We start from the raw sequence: 22,238 nt of genomic DNA, 5'->3' as shown, positions 1-22,238 counted from the left end.
GGCCTGACAGGCCTGGATGCTCATCTCCTACTCCCACCACTTGCTCACCATGGGGCCTTCAGCAAGTCACTTGATCCTTGTCAGATGGTAAATTGCCTCACTCATAAAAATGGTGATTATTTTGCACCAATGTTACCAAGACTGAGAGGTTTGTAAAACCAAGATGCATAGCACCTGACATGTAGTAGGTGCTCAATAAAAGTTTGCTGGCTTGCCTTCCTTTCTTCTCCCTTTATTCTTTCCCTCCTCACCCTTGAGGTCATCTTTTTAAACATAAATATTGTCATGCTAGCTTACACATTAAGCTCATTCACGCCTAATGTTGTTTGCCCCTGACCAGAGAGAGGTGGGGCCACGTTAGGTTTGGAGGAAGAGATAGAGAAAGAGAACTGAGTTGAAAAGGGGGCTCAGAATGCAATTTATTGAATAATAATTGTGCTGAGAATATTGGCATCTAGGAGAAAAATAAAGGCCTGTGCTCCCTGCCACTCTCCTAACTCCTGTAGGTGTGGGTCACCATTAGGAGTAAGGATTTGTCAGGTTGAAGGGCAATGATTAGGTGATAGTGCTAGGATGGCATCTGCCTCTGAGATACTCCGTCTTACTTGGACCAAAAAAGACATGAAAATTTCTTTCCTATTCTTTTTCTTCCTTCCAGGTAAGGCAAAGACATGCAAATGGTAGCCAGGGATACTGGAAGCAACTTTGTGACCTTTCCACTTCATTCTTATTATACTTCCACAATGCTCCTCTCCTAGGACTTCTCTTGTAAGTGGGTATGGTCCTGGGAAAACTTCCTCTCTCAAGGTTTCTCTGTCTTGGTCCTTTTCTCTGCTGCTGTGGGTATCTGTGTTCTAGATTTGTCTTTCTCTCAGGAAATGATGAAATCTCAGATTTGAGCGTGATGTTAGAATGAGTAGAGATGGAAAACACGGCCTGCTTTGGTTCTAGTTTTTCAGTCCAGTTAGAGAAGGAATATTGAGTCTTCCCCAGATTCTAGGCTTTCTTATTAAAGTTCAACTTCAAGATCTGGGACCAAATCCCCAACTAATGATAAAATATTACTTCACTCTCCTTTCCCCCTGCGCATATGTCTCCTTCAGGAACCCCTTGTGGAGGAGAAACAGTTAAACCATGGGAAGATTTGGCTAGTCCTCAGTCTTATTCCCAACAACCACTATTAACTACTATAAAATACCATCTTTTGATATCATTTCTACGATTTCACCTAAGATTTTATTCTTTACAGGAAATTGAAACATAAAGCAATACTGTAAGTAGAATGACATTTGCCAAATTACATTTGAATTATTTATCCATAAATTTTATCACTAAGGGGAAATAATTCTATAAAAACAGAATTACAACCTCTGGATAAAGAAGGCAGATTGAATACAGTGTCTACTTTCCCCTCTAAAGCCTCACTGAAATGACTGTAAAGGGAAAAGTGCTATCAGAGGAGAAGAAATCATAAAATATTTTTATCTTCTATAGGGAAGTTTTCCTTTTGATTTTTTATTTTAAACTAAAGGGTAAGAATTTCCAGATTGAAGTAACCCATTGCTCAATGGACGAACATAACCCATACTGAGTCATTTCATCATGAAATTCCCAAACATTAGGGACAGGAAGAAGATTCTCACTCCACCCAAGAGCAAAAAGTAGATTCCCTATAAAAGATCATGGATCAAAACTACTTCAGACTGCTCAACAGCAAAACCAGGACTAGATGGCAGTAGGAAAATACCTTATATTCTGAAGGAAAATAATTTCTGATCGAAAATTCTATAGCCAGCCAATTTTCAATCAAGTTGATGAATAGAATACCAACATTAAGCAGGGAGAGGTCTCAAAAAAAATCACCTTCCTGCATCCTTTTCCAGAAAGTTAACGGAGAATGTGCTTCATTCCCCAAAATAAAAGAGAAAAACAACAAAGAGGGAGACACATAGGGTATGGGAAATGCAACAGAGAGAGACAGAGAATCCTCTGGATTATTACACAGAAAAACTCCAGAATGGCAGCTGAACCCCAAGCCCAGAGTGAAACCAGGCTAGGCTGGAGCAAGTTGGGAGAGACTCTTCTGGGAAGGTGAATTTCATAGAAAATCTGACATCTCTGAACATCTGAGAGGAGATTTAGACACTTGGCAGAGTTGTCGTTGGATGAATAACTAGTGTATAGAAAAATAAACCAAAATGGCAAAGAAAAAGTAACTCAAGGGAAAATAAAAGGTGTTAGGGGAAATGGAGCATCAATACAAACATGTTTTTAGGAGATAATCAGTGAAAAGGGAAGGTGTTTGCCCCTGGGAGGAGGTAAAGGGGTAGGGAGAATTATACTATTTTCTCTTTAAAAACCTTGGAGAGCTGGTTGACACCTTATGTGCATGTGTAACAAATATAAAAAAAACCAAAACTTGAAATATATGCAGTATATTTTAGTTTAAATTTTATTAAGAAGCATCTTGCCAGAGTGGACAAGAAAAGCTGCAGGTGTAGCTGTGGCATCACACCCGTGGCATCCCCTCTGGTACTGTCCTTTCTGGGAACTCAAGGTTCTGCCCATTCAAGAAGAGCTGTTTATGAAGGTTAACAGGGACTTCTAATGTCGTCTGATAAAATATATCAAGCATACAAGAGTCTTTTAAATGTGTACCCCTAATATTTGTATGATAAATACCTTTGAGAGGAAAAACAATAAAATATACTTCCATATATTTATAAGTGCATAAAATGTTTATGGAAAATACAGAAAACAAGTAAGAAAGGAGTCGCTCCCAGAGAGAGGAATCGGCTGTATTGGGTACCAGGAAGGAGAGGTCTGCCTTTTCACAGTATATCATTTTTAACTGGATTTTCTTTAACCAGATTCATCAATTGCCTTTCAAAAAAATAAAAATGTAAATATAGGGAGAAATTTTTAAATGTTAACCAAAAACAAATCATAGATAAATATCAGTCCCCGTCCATTTGGTAGGTACATTGGCCCCTGTGGTGCAGAAGAAACAGTACTGGGCTTGGAATCAGGAAACACTGATTCAGTCCTGAGTTACTAGTTTTCACACTTTGGGTGAGAATATTTAATCTCTGCTCATGCTCTTCATATGTTCTTCATATGTAAAAGTAAAAAAGTCAAATCTCAGGAAGAATAGATTGACTTAAAATAATAATTATAAAAACCGTTGGTAAATTTCACAGCACTTTAGAGGCTTAAGCTGAAGTTTAAATGTATAGTCTAAAATAAAAACAGACTCTTAAACGTTCACATGGCCAAGGTGTTGTTCTAATAGCAGCAAAGTGCAGAGAAATACAGCCAAACAATTTTAAAATTGCTACAAACTCAAACTCCACAAATATTGTCAAGCCCACTGGGCCTTCTGTACCAAGGGTGCCAGATGTAACAAAGATAGTCTATGAAAAATTCATAAAACTGAGTTTCTGATTCTTTTCTAATCACTTCAGCATCTCTAAATAACAAATCTGTTAGGCAAACATTTCTAGAGTTTGAATAAAAACTGTTTGCCATTTGGCAGCCTACAGATGATTCATTTGCTCATTGGATCATTCTGGAAGATAATTTAATTTTGTCATATCAACAAAGCACTTTTATCATGAGTTGTCTTCAGAGAATGTGAATGTATTCCTTAAATAGAATCAAGAGGTTTTTAAATGAGATGATATAGATAAAAGTGTCAGCATAGTGTTTGGTGAACAGGAAGCATATCACAAATAGTAGCTGTTTAAAGACTGAAGTCTTTTGGGAAAACCGTTTTAAGGGTTCTGGATGACTGAAGAATACTATTCCAAATCTGAAATACATATACATGGCATATGAGATAGGAGCTCGTGGCAGGCAAGACTGGAGTCTTCACCACTGCCTACAAACCCCACACCATTTGGCCCTCTTCCACCTCATCTGTCGTTCCTCCCACCTCCCCACCCCACCTGCAAAAGTCATGCTTCTCTAGTCATAAGATCATGCTTTGCATTATCTTCTCCTTCTACCTGGAACACTCTTCCTGCAGACATCTCCATGACTGGATCCTTAACTTCATCCAGGTCTCTGCTCCACTGTACCCCCAGACAGATGCTGTCTGTACCCAGACAGCTGCTTGCACTCAATAGGCAAGCAGCCCATCTCTACCCTCTTACTCTACTTTTCTTTCTTTTTTTTTCAATAACACCACTAGTTGACATTATATAATTTACTTGTCTGTTTGCTTGTTTGTTTTCTTCTTCCCCATTGAAAGTTAGTTCCAGGAGGGCAGGGGCCTTTATTTTTGTTTTCTTTGCATCTGTACCTACAACAGTGCCTGGCACAGAGCAAGTGTTCAATAAACATGTATTGAATGAATGGAGGAATAAGTGAATGAATCAACCGAAGGTATACTAAATCCGTATTCAAGATACTTGGAATTTAGTAATAGTTCTATTGATAAACGCTCATTTGAATTATACCCTTAGATAAGATCATGTACTCATTCTCTAGTTATAACATCTCGGCTAAATGAAGAAAAGTAAAGCAGCTGATTTTATGGTGGCCAGAGAAAGCCTCTCTGATAAGATGACACTTGATCAAAAATATGAAAGATCAAACAGGAGAGTGCCACAGAGGAGGAAAGAGCTTTCCATGTAGGGTCTTTTCACCCCCGTGCCTCCAAGATGGGAGGGTGCTTGGTGTCTTTGAAGAAGTGAAGATGCTAATCTGCGCAACCTCAGTGGTCTTAGATCTCATGTGCCTTTCATAGTTTGAGTTTCTTGTCCAGCTAGTTATGATTCTTTCCTCCTTTAATATAAATATAGTGGAGAATTATATTCTGCATATTGACTCTTGATTATATGTTGTATAGTTTAATGTGTATTATATACTTACTTGTTACTATTGCTTATTGTTCAGGACAATATCAAGAAATGCCGAGGGTAATTTTGTTTACACATGATTTTTGTTTTACAAGCTGACTTTTGAAGCAAACCTTCAGCTGCGATTCTCAAATAATTACCTGGTAGCTGCGAGCATAACATGTATCAGGTCAAGACATATCTTAGCAATTCTTTTTAAAAGAATGTTTTGGTTTTCTTGAACAACTTTGTTAAAAGTATACCATAATTTCTGGCCAGCCTCCCTCTTGCAGCTCAATAGTCAAGTGCATTTCTACATCCCTTTATGTGCTGGAAAGGCATCTGAAGTAAATTAGAAGTGGTGCAGAAATCCTGGGAGTATATGCGACAGTTGGAAACAGTTTGGCACTTAATTAAGAGGCAATTATGAGTCCTAAGAGCATCCAAATCCAACTAATAATGATAATCATTGCAATCTGAAATAGGTGATAAAGCCATTTCTGCTGAGATGAGTCATTGGAGTGAGATGCAGTTTTTAAGACAGGACTCTAAAATCAATAAATTTACCTAGATGTGAGGTCAGCCCCAATTCCCCTCTCACTGTCTTGGAAAAGACCTAGACCAACTTTCTAATTGACTGAGATACTTATCCTAACGTTGGACAAGTGTGGGGTCAATTCCAAGGATGGGGTCTCTGGAGCTTGGCTTAAGTGGGTGTAACAAGGTGCTCATGAAGACAGTCGTAGGCCTCCCCAGTAGCAGCTGTTGTTGGTAAAGGTTAGTACCAATGACTTATTGTCACCTTTCCTTCCTCAGTATTCGTACAGCCTCTTCACACAGAGCTGTGTCTCTACTAAGATCTTGCCTCTCCCTCATTGACACTTGTCAGCTCCCTCCCACTTAGGCCCAGCCTCTGGAACTTTCAGGGTGACTATTCAACAATTAAAAGAATCTGTGCTTGTATGGAAAACTTTCTTCCCCACTGCCTTCCCTTTTCAGACAATATGCACTTTTTTTTCTTTTGAGGAAGATTAGCCCTGAGCTAACTACTGCCAATCCTCCTCTTTTTTTGTTGAGGAAAACTGGCCCTGAGCTAACATCCATGCCTATCTTCCTCTACTTTATATGTGGGACGCCTACCACAGCATGGATTTTGCCAGCGGTGCCATGTCAGTGAACCCTGGGCCGCTGAGAAGTGGAACGTGTGAAGTTAACCACTGCGCCACCGGGGGGCCTCAATATGCACGCTTTTAAGACCTTCTAGACTTGGCACACCTACACCTTTGTCCAGGTCAAAGAGGTGACTCTCTTGAAGCCCAGCTCTTCATTTCCCTCTCTCTGACTAATTAACTTCACCATTGTCTGCAACCAAACCAAACTGTTCGGCCTATCATACAAGGCCATCCATGTTCTGCCTCCAAACTTCCTATGTAATCTTAGTCCCTAACTATCCCCTTTATCCACCTAGAGGTAATAACATTGAACCCAGCCCACAGGTATGTGTGTCTGGTTAGCATAGTACTATATTGTAGAGCTGTTGCTCGTAACTGAATTGTAACCCTTCCACGTGGGCCACATACACTTCTTTTTGATATGGCCCCACCACTCCATGTTGACGTACACTGTCCTGCTTTCTTTGCCACCCTTGTAAACTGCATCCCAGACAAATGAGAGGACTTCTTATTCCCACACACTGTTATTTTTGTCACATATCTCTGCATCCTCAATCCTTGCTCACTCTTCAAGGCCCGATTCCTTTGCCACCATCTCTCGTAAGCCTTTCTGGACACTCCAGAAGAATTAAACTCTCCATCCTCTACCTCCCGGAGAACCTTCTGTGTCTTAGGTCACATAACCCTTCTGGATTAGTTCCCTGTGGCTGCTGGAAGAAATAGCCACAAACTGGGTGGCTTAAAACAAGATTTAAGTGAGAGAAATTTACTCTTTCACAGTTCTTGAGGCCGGAGTCCAAAATCAATATCACTGGCTTGAAATCAAGGTGTCAGCAGGGTCACACTCACTATAGAAGTTCTAAGGGAGACCCCTCCTGGCCACTTTCAGCTTCTGGTGGCTGCCAGCATTTCTTGGTTTGTACATATATCACTCCGATCTCTGCCTCTGTGGCCACATGTTCTCCTCCTCTTCTCTCTATTTGTAATTTCCTTCTGCTGCTCTCTTATAAAGACATGTGGTAACATTTAGGGCCCCCCGGATGATCTTTCCATCTCAAGTTTCTTAACCTGATCACATCTCAAAGTCTTTGTCATTTAAGGTAACATTTACAGGTTCCACAGATTAGGTCATAGACATATCTTTGGGGGCCATTATTTAATCTATTTCTCTGCGTCCATCTCAGTTATTCATGCAATTGCTCAGAGACCCCACAGGGACTGGAAGCTACTTAAAGGCAAAATCATAGTCTGGTTCTTCCAAGGATTCTAGCATCTCACTTTGCCCCCAGTGTAGAGTGAAATCAGGGGTGTTATTCAAAGTATATAACAACAGGTACAGCGTGCGCACCAACCTATCAGAAGGGATGCTGGCTGCAGGGCTGTGCCAGGGGTTAAGCATTTAGTTGTGGGACCCTGGGCAAGTATGTGTGTGTATGGGGATAGAGAGTCCTCAAGGAAGAGCTGGGGCTACCGGGGCTATCTGAAGAAGGTGGGCACTCGGAGGGACTGAGGCAATGGCTACTTATAAGCAGGAAGTATTTATAGGTTCTAACAACTCGTGTGGTGGCATTGTGTGTACTGGGACAGAATTAGCCTGAGAGAAGATCCATATTTATTGAATGGATGAATGGATTAATGAATGGATATATTTTGAGATATGAAATCCTATGATTGCCCTTCAGATAGCACCACGAGAGGGCTGCCTACTTCATCTGCAAATCACCTGGTGGTGCACTCAGGGATTTTTACACTCTGTGGATTCATGGGGCCACCTGGTTCTTCCTATCTGGTCAGACCTAACATGCACACTTGTGATCACAGGAAGGATGGTATGAGAAGGAGCAGAGGGACCAACACAAATTCATCCAACTATTGCTGGAGAATCACTTGACATGCATTAGCCTGATGTAGGATCCCTGAGAAGAGTGTGGAAACAAGTGATTTGCTCTCACATGCACGTTTGAGGGAAACGAAGCCACAGGTCAGTGGCAGCACCATGCAATTAGGCTACACAGCCATGGCAGACATGGACAACTGCAAATGGGCAAGGAGTAGAGCGAAACATCTAAAACCACACCCAAATCCAAAAACTCAAAGCTTTGGCAGAGTTCAAATAGTGAATAAATCCGAGCTATTTACCAATTTTTCAAGTGTTTTGATATCAGAACTGTCTAAAAAAATTGCCCAAAGTCAGAGTGCAAATTTAACCATGATTAAAGCTTCATTTTGATGAAGGGAGAACTCTTAAGAGGCAAACGTCATTCAAGGTTGGGGGGAGGGCAAGTCCTTTGGCTGTTACCGGACAGCCTTGTTGCAGCTCAGTCTTTGACTCTTCAACTCCCCCCCCCCAACATTCATTGAGTTGAAAATGTTAATTCCATAAGCATAACTTGAGTATTGTCTCTTCTTACTGGTCCTATTTCTACCACCTCATTACTTCTCTCCCGCACTCCCAGAGTAATCTACCCACTGGTCCCAGACTCATCTAGTTCCAACGCATCCCACCCAAGACTGAGAACGGCTCCTCTTAAGAGCAGCTCCAAGTGAGCCATTATCAATCAGTTCAAAGGCCTCCAGGAACTCCTCTCTGAGTCAATGAAGCACTAATCTCACACTTGGGCATTTAAAGCCATCTTTGCTGAACAGACTCTATACTTTCTCTCTGTCACTTTTTTTATAGGTCTGGAAGTCGCCTTGTCGGCCCGAAGAAATTCCAACCATCCTTCAACCTCCAGATGAATTATCCCCTCCTTCAAGAAGCATTTCCCTCTTTCTTTATTTCCAGCCCTGGATGGAAACTTTCTTTCCTCTGAATGTCTGTAGTATCCTGTTTTTACTTCAATTGCTGAACTTAACTTTGCTCTCCTTTCCATTATACTAGGGGGTTTTTTAGTCATTTTCTTCTCTCCTAGACTGTGGCTTCTTGAGAAAGAAGACATGCTGTTGTTCTGTTCCTGCACTGCCCCCCCCCCCCCCATACCACCACCAAAACTCTGCTCTCTGTTATCAAGCAAGGGCTTGCTGCCCAATGCACAGGGAAACCAGTACAATGGCACCAGCTTTTGAGAAAAGAAAAAGCTTTCTTGCTGGGTCAACTGGGAAAGAGACAGGAGGCAAGGCTTTCAAATATGTCTCCCCAGTCCAGGGTTCAGCGTGAAATTTAAGGAGTTAGAGAAATTTCAAACTTGGCAGAAGCTGATTGGCTAGTCTCAAATCAGTCCATATATGGTAATCAAGCTATTTGGGCTGCTGGAAGCCGGACTTATCGAAGGACTTATTACTTTGTAAAGGGCTCCAGTGGTATCATTTCTGAAGATTCTTGGCTCTAGGGTCATCCTGGCACTATGGGTTCCCACTTGGCGCACATGCAGTGCTATCTTTTACTGAGCAAGGTTTGATGAATCAACAACAAGCTGTTTTAAGGAAGCAAAACTAGTTTAAGCTGGTCAATGTGTTACATGCTGTTTCATCTCCACAAAGCTAGAGCTCTGATCAGACCATGTGTGTTCACATGAGGCAAACTGAAGTACTTAGTACTGGATGACGAATGCTCTTAGAACCTGGGGCACCACAGAGCTCCTTGTCTTATACCCTGAACTCCTGAGGCAGGAGCTATATCTATTTTATCCATCCTCATATCCTACCATCTATCTCAGTGCCTGGCATCCCATCAATGTGTGCTGAGTAAAGGAAAGAATGAGTGAGTAAGTGAGTGAATGAATGAATGTATGAATAAAAGGAGAATAGGTAATATGGAAAAATAGAGGTAGAGAGGTACCAGAAGAGAGCCACAGGAGAGAAAGGGGTCTTCAGGCTATAAAAAAGGGGAAGTCCTCCAAAATGTCCTCTGCCTCCCAGTTTTTCTTATGTCCCTTTCTTTGCTCACCATAAAGCTGATGGGAAAAAGTCCAACGTTCCATCTCAGAGAGTGAGCCTGCTGGTTGGAGTTTATATAAATTACCTGGAAGGAATTATTTCAATGCAGTCAGCCTGCTGTGCCTGCAGAAAGCCATGGCCTAGAGGGCTTAGAATCCCACAGATGCTGCAAATGGTGCTCTGGCCCACACTGTGGCCCCTGCTCAGTGTAACACTATTCTTGCTTTGCCTGAGATTCAGAGCTGAGGAGCCATATTGACGTCCAGCAGGGACAGAGGGATAAGGAAATCAAAATTTGTGGTCCCAGTTAAATTTGGGGCACCCCATGTTGTCTAGGGTCACAATTTTTTAGAAGAGTAGGTGGAGAAGTATATGGCAGGAAGGACTAGGATTACAGGGGCGCTGATAATAGTGAAAGTTAATTTGTTCTGTCTGTTACAGGGGATAATTAAGCTGACACGTCTCACGCTGTTACATTTGAACGTAGCTTCTGATTATACGATTTTTTTAATGCAACTAACTACAGAACAATTTACAAACTGAAACTCAGACTGCTCTCTGGGAGCACTCGAACAATTAATCAGTGAATTTGGACACTGCTCAGTTATCCTCATGGCATCTCTGCAAGATAGGAAGGAAGTGGCATACTGTCCATTTGGCACAGAGAAAAGCTGAAGCATGAGCAACGTGCCTATTTATTCACTGGCAAACTCCTGGTACAAATGCTGGGGGCACACACAGGCCAGGAAGACTGTCACCACACAGTCATTCATTCAACAAAGATTGATTATCTACTGTGTTGGACACATTTTTGGTGCTGAAGACACAGCAGTGAATAAGAGACAAAATTCCTGCCTTTGAGTTACTTATATACCATTAGGTTAAATATATAAAGCCAAAATAAGCCAATAAATAGACAATGTTAGGTAACAATAAATCCAGTAAACAAAAATAAAGCATGACAAAGAATTAAAGAGCAATGGAGGAGGTTTTAGGCAATAATAAACTTCAATACATCTGGGAAATCAAGGCATGACAGGAGGCAGCATGTAAGTGTCGGGGAGTAGAACAGATAAACGATTCTGCCGGGGTAAGGGGAGGGTGGATGACTGCAGGTGGCAATAGTCCATTAGGAAAGACTCCGTGAGAAAAGTAGACCTTGAACTCGACTTTGAAGTAAAGCAAGCACCATGACCTAGAGGCTGAAGAGCAGAAAGTATTATGTGGACAGTAAGTAGTAAAATTTGCAACATCAACATCAGGAGGTTGAAAACTTAATCATTCTAATAAGCTGGGCTTCTTTCTGGAGATCTTTCTTGAGAGATTTACTTTAACGTACACTTACATGCCCAGCCACACACAACACAGGCTAACGCTACATGATGCCAAATCAATAGCTGAGATAGGAAAGATAGTGATCTGAACAAAAGAAGGAAGGAATGAATGAATGCTGTTCATAATTGAAGTCAGTTCAGTGGCAATCACTCGAACAGTTTCTCCAGGCATAATTATGTATAACGAACTGAACACCTGCTCCATCCCAGAGCTTCAGAGTGTAGGATGCATCTGACAAAGGGCAATTCCAGGGTCTGGAGCTCTGATGGATGCTGTTGTGGGGGTACTGGAACATGGTGTCTCAAACTTATTTGAATTCATCTTCTGTGAAGAAATTGTTTAGACTATTTTTCCTGTATATTATTTTTTGCATACGGGTTGGTATTCCATATATACTTATACTGAAGCAATACAACTCTTAAAGTTAAGAGTTGATAGAAAGAACTTGAGACTTTTAACATTTTTATAATGTTTGTTTTTATTTTGAAAATTTCTAGATATGATCTGGCTCTCCAGCCTTATCAACAAATTAAAATCCAAGAAAAGATGCTTCTTGTATAGAACAAGCTCCTGAATTTGGGAATCATATGCCAAGTGACTGTTATTTGTATACCTCTAATAGCTAGTCTCCAATGATGGCTTCCCAATGACCATGCGTTCTGGTATTCATGCTCTTATGTGATCCTCTTTCTATGAAGTGGGCTGGCCCTATATAACCAATAGAATAAGAGAAAAGTGATGCTGAGTCGAGGCCAGAAGAAGCCTTGCAGTTTCTGCCTTGGTTTCTTGGAACACTCATCCTGGTGTGAGCCAGCCCCCATGTAAGAAGCTTGCCCTACTTTGAGATTGTCATGAAAGGAAGATCACACTAGCCACATGGAGAGGTGGCATAGAGAAAGAGAACTGGCCACCCTCACATACTCCAGCCATCCTAGCCCAGGTGCCATACATGTGATCAAGAAAACCATGTTGATAATCTTGCCCAGCAGAATATTCAAGCCACAGCCAAGATCTAACTGTACCCATCTGAGAGACCCAAGATGAAAACCACTCAGCTAAGCCTAGACCACCTACAGAATAATATGTTAAGGTAATTTACCACATAAAAACATATGAACAACGCTATAGTAACACATGGTATGAAAGCCGTAGGTTACTTATCAGAAACAATGTGAAAACACTTAATTTTCAACATTATACAAATGTAAAGCAAGTTTTAGAAAATCTATAATAATTGTTGGGTAGTCTTCAAGGTTTAAAAATCCCTTTCATACATATTATTTAATTTAACCCTCATAACAACCCTATGAGGTATCATTATAATTTCCCCTGTTATAGAATGAATGTTTATGTCCCCCACAAATTCGTATGTTGACACCCTAATCTCCAACGTGATGGTATTAGGATATGAGGCCTTTGGGAGTTGATCAGGTCATGAGGGTGGAGCTTTCATGAGTGGGATTAGTCTCTTATAAGAAGAGACATGAGAAGATGCTCTCTCAGTCTTGCTGAGGATACAGCAAGAAGCTGAACATCTGCAAACCAGGAGAGGGGCCCTTACCAGGAGCTGAATCAGTGAGCCTCCTGACCTTGGACTTTCCAGCCTCTGGAATTGTGAGAAGGAGATTTCTCTTGTTTAAGCCACCTGGGCTATGGTATTTTTGTTATAGCAGCCCGAACTAAGGCACTCCACATGTTAAATGTTAGAAATTGGGCCTCAAAAATGATCACTGACTTGTCCAAGTACACTCAGTCTGTAAGAGGCAAATAAGTTTTCAAGCCTTGTTTTTCTGACTTCAAATACTAAGCATTTTTATTTCTGGAGGCTTGATCTCCCACTCAAGCTTTCGGTAAACTATTCATAAATAGTATATACATAAATTTGTAAATACACTGCAAACAACTATGTCTTGCTGATCCTTCATTGTCTAAATGTAACCACTAATACTTAGAATTTAACTATGATCCTTGCACTAAGTGCTTTGCATGCACTGACTCACTTAAACCTTATAACAATGCTATAAGGTAGTTATCACCATCATCTTTATCACCATCCTCTTCCCTATATCACAGATGGAGAAACAAAGTCACAGAAATGTTTGACAAATTGGTGCACATCTCAGACAGCTCATGACAGATCTGGGGTTTGGGCCAGGTAACCTGACCTAAGAGCCCTGCTCCTAATCTCTACACTAAGCTTGCTATTACTGAGAGAGAGCATCAGTGTTTCAGCCATTGGAACCATCTCTTCTCAGACCTGGTACATGTACCATGGCTCTGGGCTAGAATAGATGTTTCAAGGCAGCCCATTATTTGAATCTCATCATCCAGAATCCTATTGTATAACACTTTTCCATCATTCCTTTATTCACTCATTCAAGCATTCACGAACTATGTATTCATTCAGCAAATACTTATGGATCTCTTACTACATGCCAAGCTCTATGCTGGGTTGTTAGCGATGGGGTTCAGGGCAGGCCTTCCCAAGAAGTGCCACTCTGGTATGCAGATTATTTCAAGCTGAAGACAATAATGGCTCGGAAGACTCAGGAAAAACATCTGACCTTCCCCCCATAACTGCCTAAAAGAAATTTAAAATATAGGCCTGTCCCCAGGACAGGCCATCACCATAGATAACTCTGGGTAGCAGTAGACTGGGAGGATCCTTGCCAAGCCCACTCATCAAAGTTCTATTTACCAAACCTTTGCTTTTCCATTTCTATGTGAGTTGCCTTCCTCCACTTTGAAGCCCTAAATCACTACCCCAACGTCTTCCTTGTCTGTAGTTAAAGATATTTAAACAGGCAGCCTCGGCCAGATGGCCGAGTTATTCAGTTTCTCTTGAGTTTCTCCCATGTATAGATGCTATTAAACTTTATTTGATTTTCTACTGCTAACCTGCCTTTTAAATTATTTGACCAGCCATAAGAACTTAAGGAAAAGGGGGAAATTATCCCGTCTCCCCAACATTAACAACCATGGGCCCAGGTCTCTGCACACGGGTCTCACCCACCCTATCCTGCTACATCATACACGTACCTTCATGCTCTCTCTGTGGAGTCTCCAATCAGCACAGACCAGTCCTGGCATCTGAATACCTCCTTGCAGTTCATACAAAGCACTTTATATTCAGTAGCATTTTATTGTTCCTTACAACAAATCCATGAGGAAGTAGTCGTTCTTATTGATTCTCCTTTACAGACGAGAGTTCAACTTTTACTTTTTCAGTCAAACTTCTCCACCTATCTCTTATAAGATCTCCCCCCTTTTGGGAGGCAGCCAGCACAAGGGAGGGGAGCCCAGCCGAAGGCAGGGGCCAGCCCACTTGCTCTCAACCATGAAGATACGGTCCGGTGGTTTATTGCCATCAGCCTCGGGAGTGTCACAAGTAATTTGACACTAATAATAAATTACTTGCAGGCTTTGGTACTTTGTCTTTAAAAAATAAACTTGCTTGGCTTGTAAGTTATCTCTGTAAGAAACCAGCTCATACCTGCATTTCTATGTTTTCTTTAGCAGAAGCGAAAGGCAGAATGAGGCAGCTCGTGGGTGCTGGGCATGGCTCCATCAGGAAACCTCTCTGTGCGCAGCCCAGGGGAAGCTGCTGTCAAGATGGTGACTTGTCCAAGGTCACACAGTGTCAGAATCAGGACCGGAACAAGGTCCTAATTCCCTCGTCTAGGGTTATTCTTTGTTTTTTAGCTCCATTTTGTTTTTAGCTACTTCAACTGCTCATTTTAGAGTCAGCCCAGAAACCTGGTTTTAGCAGAGGGACCTAGGCCAAACTAGGCCGAGATGAGTCCACTTATATTTTTTGGCCACACCTCCAGAAAGGCTTCTTGTAGCACCAACAATTACTGCTGGAGGCTGCCAATAGCTCACGAGCTCACGTGAGATAGCACACTCTTGTCTAATTATTTTTCACCATTTTAAAGCAAATGTCTCTGGAAAAAGACTGGCCTATCACTTGTCAAAATGCCTTGTGAGCATTTCTAGGCACTCTGATTTTAAAAAAAATGCTGTCATTTTCATACAAATATGCATAAGTTTAAAGTGCAATGTCGAATATCTGAGCCCTGAAAGGTTTGAGGCAGAAGTGGGAGAAGCAATCAATGAGGAGATTTTTCATGGACCTTGGCTCATTTACATTCTGCTAATTTACTGAGACAAAGTGAAGCCTGGCAGCTAACGAGGCTGCTCTTGATGCTGAAGTATTTTGTGTAAATGAAAACCTGCCAGTCTGTTTTTTTTGAGAAAAACATGCTTCTAAAGACAGAATTATTTAGTATTATAGATGTTTAAATTCCTACATTTAAAAGTGTAAAAATGGACATAAAACATCTTAATTAAGTTGGTCTCTCTGCAAAGGACTGAGCAATGGCTTTTGGCTCCTGAAGGGCTGGTATTAAATTTAGTGCCTCTTGCAGAATTGAAGTCTTTATGACACCATACTGCGGTGTCTGTGGGCTTGGTTGCAAATGTGAACTATTTGTGCAGAAGGCCTAGGGAATGCTGTTATAACTTAAAGAGTTTTAGATCTACAAAGAGCAAACGACTAGAACGGATAAGATTCCCCATTGTCAGACGCTGTGGCTTGGAACACAGGGAGACGGTTGGGGTTGGGGGGTGGGAGAGAGGAGGGCAGCTTACTTCATATCCTTTATCTTTCTGACCAAGTGAAAGGTATAAACAGAGGATTCTGAACTGATTGGCATGTTTATGCAAACACAGGAAGCCAGGGGAACAAACCGATGAAGAGATTTTACAGTTGTATTTTCCCCAAATAAATATAAAACACAGAGGAAATGCTGATAAATCAGCCTTGATAGCTTGCCTCCAAATTGAAAGCAAGACACTTTGCCTGGTACAGTGCCCTTTGGGTTTGTGAAGTACTTAATGGGACCTAATTGAATTGTGCCTTATAGTAGGCTGGACCACACATGTTAGTTTACTCTGACCCACTACACTCCAAGCTGGTCTGTGATCACTCTGCCTAATGTTGATACTTGGCTCCCAGGATCTACACCAGGAGCCTCATTCGAAGGCAGATTGCCAAAAACATAGACCCAAGAAGGTCTAACCTAGAGTATCCTGGTTCTGTAATTGTATGAAATTGAAGTAGGTAGACAGAGGACTTGCGAGTTTTATGTCTAATGTGTAACTGAATTGTGCTTCTGCTGAGCAACTGGTATGGAAGCAGTAGAAGGTTTAGCTGGGACATTGGAGTGTCTGGTCTTGGCAGCAGGCTCTGGGAGTGCCCTACTATCCTCTTCACATGTATGGGGCACAGTAGATCAGATATTTATAAGTCAGCGCTGCCTGGGTTGGGGGCATGTAAAAATATCATTTTTTGGACACTACCTGGAGTCAGCCACTATGCTAAGTGCTTTGCAGCCTTAATCTTCAGTCCTTACTTCAACCCTTTGTGATATGTATTCTTGTTAACATCTCCAAGAGAAAACAAATTTAAAAAGATTAAATAACTTCTCCAGACTGACAGAGACGATTAGTAGCAGAGACAGAATCTGACCCCGCATTGTCAGACCTCAGAATGTTCAGAGTACTGTGCACAGAATACCACTCCCAGGGGTGTGCATTCAGGTAAAGAAGAGAAACAGCCTCTAGAGATCAGGATGACTCACCCTGCAGGTCACAGAGCAAGACACAGACAAGGCTGGAATCAAGGGATGAATCCCAAAAGCCAGTGTCAAAGAAATGTAATTTAAATGCTTAATGCAATTGCATCTTGCCTTGGTCATGCTATTTTTCAGAGTTGGCTACCTTTGGGTAGTAAACCCATGACCCACACAAGGAGGACACTTATCCTCAAAGAGAGGTAGGTGTATTCTTATTTCACAGGCTTTGGGAGGAATTGGGAGGGCGATCACCATGGTCCCCCTTCTCCCTCTTCTCTACAATGCAAATGGCCCAGACTCGCAGAGACAGGAAGACATGCGCCCGGGATGTCAAGTGGGCAGTCTACATGTAAGATGCAATCAGGCCACAATCTTGGATCCCTCAGGAAGCTTAGCGACATAAGTGTCTTTCTAAGAGAGTTGAACTTTCTCCACCCTTCACAGTGTGCAGTGTTTATTCAAGTTTGCCCTAAGTAAGCATATAATGCAGTGTGATTTCTTTTTTTCTCATTAAATGAGTATTTTACTACAAAGTAGATCAATCAAACTACTTCAGCTGGTAGCCCTAAAACTAAGAATGTCCAACAACAATTTTGAAATTAAATATAGAAAAGGCAGGGTTAGTTACTGAACTCCAATTTCTTCTCACATATTGGTCTCCTTGGGGTGCCTGTAAGTCTGAATATCACAGGTCCACTCACAAAGAGTTCACTTTCACCTGTTAGTATATATACCCCTCATTAAACAGTGAACACATCAAGGGCAGAAACTGTATTTTACTCATTTTTATATCTTCAGCATCTATTATAGTAATAATAAATAAATGTTAATTGGTTAAATAGACAAAGGAAAGTTTTTAAATCAACTTTTTAAACTTCTCTCTTATTCTTTGCCGTTTCCTATTAAGTCTGAAATGTATATTCTAAGTCATTTTCATGTTTATCAGCACAACAAGCATGACAACATTTCTTGTGAAGGAGGAAGCAGGATTGCAAGTCACAAAACTTGGACCCAGTCCCACCTAATTTATAAAGCTCTCTACAGTAACTGCAGCCCACACTGACCTTCTTTCTTGGAATTCCGGTTGTAGTTGGAGACAATGTCACCCAGTTTAACACAGAATTCTTCTTCAGTTATCTTATGTGCTACTTTTGTCTCTTGACCGTGACAACAAACTCAGAGGAGATACCCCATTGATACTTTGTTTATAATAAGTAGGGTGACCAATTCTTCTCACTTTTAGCATTGAAAGTCCCCTGTCCCAGAAAACCCTTCAGTTTCACACAAAACAGGACAATTGGTCATCCTGATAGTGGACGGATTGGTCAACTGACTAAATGACTAATTTTTCCAGTTCTGTTGATCATTGACTCTAAGGTGTTTTGTCTACCTTAGTCTTCCTCCTACTGCCATACATGTGAGTGTGGAAAACATTGGCAAACATGCAGCCATCATGATAACACTGATATTTGTGGACTTTTTCCTGAGTAAAAACACTCATTTTTTCCTTTTTAGTTCGAGATGATCTGCAGATTTGGGTTGGCCCATTTCAAGGCATTCTTCGTTGGATGGAACCTAAGAAATCATCTGATCAAACTTTGCTAGAGCAAAGCCCGGCAAGATGAAGTGAATTGACCAAAGTCTCATGAAATTTAAGAGGGTTTTAAATTTCTGGGCTTATTTCTCCCAGGCCTGTACTCCACCAGCCAGCCCTGCCCCACCGCCCATAATGTGTGCTTTGGGGCTGGATCCAAATCTCACACCACAATTTATATTTTATTGGACATTCTTTCGCACTCAAAATAGCCACATTTTGAGGTGACCCAGGTAAATTGAATAACTCCCTTGAGATAAATATAAACTAATCTGTATTAGGTCAAACTTTCTCCTAAGACTGCTTACTCATAGAAGCTATATTTTCTGTTCTAAAAGTAAAGAAGTAATTCCTGGCAGCTGCCATTCACCTATAATGGACAGGCATTATCCCTTCAAGATTACATCTCTCTGCCTGAGTATGCTATTAGATAAACCCTGAATAATCCTCCTGCCGCCCATAGTGTTCCTTGTAAGTCAATGGAACCAACAAGAGTGCTGGACTAGCATTCCTCAAAGTGATAAATGGACCGCCTGTATCAGAATTACTGGGGGTAATTGTTAAACTTCCCTCCCTAGAGCTCTGATTCCGAATCTCTGGGGGTAGAGCCCAGAGAGACACATTTTAAGGAGCACTTTAAGTAACCCTTATGCACGGTGAATTTTGAGAATCATTGTGAAGAGGCTGCTTAAGATCCCAGGCAGTAGCCCGGATGCTAATGACGCCATCTGTCCCTACTTGATTCTCAGCTCCATAAGTATAGGAACTTGGCCTTGTTCACCATGGCATCTCCAGTGTCTAGGATAGGAGCTGGTACATAATAACAACTCAGTGAAATATCTGCTGAATGAGTGAACCCTATAATAGTTCCCTGAAAAATGTGCTATTTCAGAGAATTTTCAGAAATGTTAATCTAATAATTATATAGTCCATTTATTAAAATTTGATAGCAATATTCTGAAATTAAAGTTGAATTTTATTTTCATGCTTCTCTAACTTCAGGCAGACTGTTAGAAATTAAAACTCGTGCTTAAATAATAGCTCTTTTTTCTCAGTATTTGAGTAGATTTTACCTTGATTATTGCCAACACGTTTTCACCTTTGGGTCATCAGGTTAAACGTGAGAGAGAGAAACTAGCTGGAGGAATCGTTCGGTCTCAGTCCTCTGTGTATTCACCGTGGCTTATTCTTACAGAAGAGCCAACAGGATAGACCGCTGCAGAAGCAGCTTGAGGCGAGGAACTAAATTGCACAGCAGCTCTCAACTTTGCTTGTGCTTGGGAGTCAGCCCCTCAAATGCTTGGTCCCACCCCGAGAGATTCAGATTTAATTGATGGGATATGGCATGAGCATTAAGATTGTTCTCGGGTGATTCTAACATGTGTCCAGAGTAGAGAAGCCCTGATCCCGGGAGAGTTTTCATGGCCAATAATGATATTGCTTATTGAAGCTTCCCCTCTGCCTCAGTCCATTTGAGCTGCTGTAACAGAAATAACATAGACTGCGGGGCTTGTAAACAGAAGAAATTTCTTTCTCATACTTTTGGAGGCTGGGAAGTCCAAGATCAAGGCACTGGCAGATTTGGTGTCTGGTAAGAGCCTGCTTCCTGGTTCATAGACGGCTGTTTTGTCCCCGTGTCCTCACATAGCGGAAGGGGGCTGGGAGCTTCCCAGGGTCTCTTTTACAAAAGCACTAATCCCACTCATGAGGGCTCCACCCTCATGACCTAAACACCTCCCAATGGCCTAACCTCCAAAAGCCATCACTTAAAGACTAGGTTTCAACATATGAACTTTGGGGTGACGCAAACATTCGGTCCATTGTGCCTTCTCTCATAAAGCACACAGTTTGCTCTTTACCGTTTTACACTGACCTGGTTTCCAATGCTGCTAAGTGAATGTTTTCATCCTGCAAATATTCAATATCCACATAGTCTGTTAATTTGAAAAATTGTGACTTTACCTTTATCACAGGCAGAGTGTGTACTGAAGCATGCAGGGAACATGAAGACTAACACTTATTTCCCAGCCTTTCCTTCAATTAGTATGAAAATCTGAGGAGAGCAGACTTGAGTCTGCAGTTCTTTCAAAGGAAAATGGAGCAAGTCAGATTCATTTGCCAGGAGGCACCACATCCTTGAACTTAGTCTGATCAAAGCATGAATCATCTAACTAAAGATAATACTCAATGCCTTTCTTCATAAATAAGATGTGCTAAAAAGAAAAAAATAGCTCCAAGGCTTTTGCTAGTATAAACGCTATTGTTTGCTTCTTTCATGTGGGAGAATGTGCAAACTGCTTTAACTACAATTTTATTAAGTTGCTTTCAGAAAAATAAAAAGATTAAAATTTTTAAAGAGTTAAAATGGTGAACTTCAGGGAGCTGTTCCAATTCCTGTGATCGCAGAGCTATGACTGTTGCTACACAGAATACAGATGAATATCATGTATGATTTATTCAAGGATAAAGGATATTTAGGAATTAGTTCTGGGACTGACAACAGATCTTAATTTATTCTTGACAATTCACTTTGTGGTTGTCCTTCTTCCCTTGCTTTCCTGCCCCTTTGTCAGGATCTAGGTACCATCTTTTGACAGGCGCTAAAGGCCACAGGGCTCAGCTGGCTCCAGGAAGCAAATCTCTGAGCTGGAAAGCAGAAGCATAGCAAGCATAACTCTTTCTTTGCAGAACAAGCACAATCTATTTCCTTCTAGCCAGCAGGAAAGCAGGAGCAGATGCTGCCCTCATCTCCATTCATGTGAAAGAAATATTCTTCTTTCTTTCTTTTGATATTTCCAAGGATTTACCAGCTCTTGGAAATCTGATTAGCTCTTGATAATCCCTACAACTTGTTATGGACTGAACGTTTGTGTCCCCTCCCCGAGTTCTTATGTTCAAGCCCTAACACTTAATGTGATGGTATTTGGAAATGGGGCTTTTAGGAGGTAATTAGAGTTAGATTAGGTCGTGAAGATGGGGCCCTCATGATGGGATTCTTTCTTAAAGGAAGAAATCTCTCTCTCATATTCTCTCTCTCCCCCTGTGCATGCGCTGAGAAAAGATCAGGTGAAGATGAAGTGAGAAGGCAGCCATCTGTAGGCCAGGAAGCAAGCTCTCCCCAGGAACCAAACCCTGCCAGAACCTTGATCTTGGACTTCCCAGGCTCTAGAATTGTGAGAAATGAATTTGTTGTTTAAGACACCCAGTCTATGGTATTTTATTATGTTATCTTCAGCTGACTAAGACACAAGTCCTTTCCAAAATTCAGATCCTTTTGCCTGAAGGCCCATGTTATCAGGAACACAATGGCTAGTTCATATTTCACATTTTTACCGTGCTTTTCACAAAAGCAACATGGCTGAGCACACTGATTTCATGTGCAATAATGCATTTCATCACAAATTTTGATCTCCAGAAGAAATTAGGAGGAAAAAAATGAGAGGCAATGCTATGCATTTTCCCCAAAACTCATCTCTTTATTTGCTTTCTACTTTGGCGCAGAGTTTGAAACCAGAAGAATATAATTGCTTAATTAATCCTTCACGAGGCAAACTTAAATACTATGCTATGAGAAAAATTCAAATTTTGACCTGGTATTGACATTAATCAGGTAGGTTAGCTTAATTTTCTATCATTGGGATGAAGTCTTAGGCCATGTTTCCTTATCTCCTGGTTGGAAAAAGAAGCTATAAATCCTAGTAATTACTGGCTTTCTTGCAGACCGCTAATTGCTTATAACTTTTGAACAGTTGAATAGTGACTAGATATCATTCAACTAATTTGT

At 41.2% G+C, this 22,238-nt stretch overlaps 1 long non-coding RNA gene across 5 annotated transcripts in view; it reads right to left on the bottom strand.

Moving 5' to 3' along the window:
- LOC138924963 (uncharacterized) overlaps positions 1 to 22,238 on the bottom strand; it is a 189,401-nt gene that overhangs the window by 85,712 nt on the left and 81,451 nt on the right. Inside the window, exon 1 of one of the 5 annotated variants that reach the window (XR_011440434.1) lies at positions 14,264 to 14,401. The exons of the other annotated variants lie outside the window; for them this stretch is intronic. This is a non-coding gene — a long non-coding RNA (uncharacterized lncRNA). Of the gene's footprint in view, positions 1 to 14,263; positions 14,402 to 22,238 lie in introns of those variants that run through there. 5 annotated transcript variants of the gene reach the window in all.

Source organism: Equus caballus, chromosome 7, assembly GCF_041296265.1.
Source record: "Equus caballus isolate H_3958 breed thoroughbred chromosome 7, TB-T2T, whole genome shotgun sequence".
Lineage (NCBI taxonomy): Eukaryota > Metazoa > Chordata > Mammalia > Perissodactyla > Equidae > Equus > Equus caballus.
The sequence above is the reverse complement of the archived record's forward strand: the minus strand, read 5'-3'. Positions and strand labels throughout refer to the sequence as shown.